Source organism: Akebia trifoliata, chromosome 13 (assembly GCF_017979445.1).
Source record: "Akebia trifoliata isolate Shusen 1 chromosome 13, ASM1797944v1, whole genome shotgun sequence".
NCBI classification, from domain to species: Eukaryota; Viridiplantae; Streptophyta; class Magnoliopsida; order Ranunculales; family Lardizabalaceae; genus Akebia; species Akebia trifoliata.
The window spans coordinates 23,587,142-23,587,997 of NC_141387.1; positions in this window are offsets into that span (position 1 = coordinate 23,587,142).

The following is an 856-nucleotide window of genomic DNA, read 5'->3' on the forward strand; positions in this document are numbered from 1 at the left end:
TCGATCAATCCTTTACCATGAAGAGCTATAGAGCTGCAAAACGGCAACCATCTCGAAGTCTAATCGGCTTTGGAATATTTCCTATGGAAATCGATGTCGCTCTCGGCTGTAGAGTGTAGAGTTCGTGCTGACTTGGATTGGTGAAATCCCAAGAAGATGATTGGACCTTGTAAGAACGAGACATGTCGATCGGTTTTTTTTTTAAAGGTTTTTGTTGACAGGTATTTCAGGTTTTGTTTCTCTGATCAAATAATTTAGAAAAAAAATCTTCTGATTTCCCGCCAAAGTCTCGTTTTTTTTATATTCTAAGATGGGTAGATTAATTTAAAACCAAAAAACAGGAGCTTCGTTCATCGATTTTGTCGGAACCACAATGCATATGGAGCTTTCGAATATGAACCCAGCCCCAACACAGAGTGTGGAGTTCTCGGTTTCGTTTTTATTTTGGTTATTTTTAAACAATGGCTGGAGGGGTTTAGGAACTTTATTGGATCTGTTTTCATGGAGTTAAAATCGGGAATTTTTGAATTTGCAAAATCTCAATCGGTTGTTAAAGGTGTTGACGATGAGAGGATGGCTGAAATGTTTCTAGCCGCTAATCGATCATCTTCAAAGTCAATCCGGTTGATTTAGTGATTGGAAATCAACGATGATGATGTATGGTCCATCAAGACCTTTATTATCTTTTTTCTTGTTGTTCCTACCCTTCGATCAGTTGAACCTTCACTGATTTTTTCTCTTGAGTCTCTTATATCAGATATTAGATTTATAAATCATTCCACGTTGGTTTGATTTAAGGATCATTTGAATAGAGAGACTTTGGAGTTTGGACTCTTCTCGTTTTTTCTCATGTTTC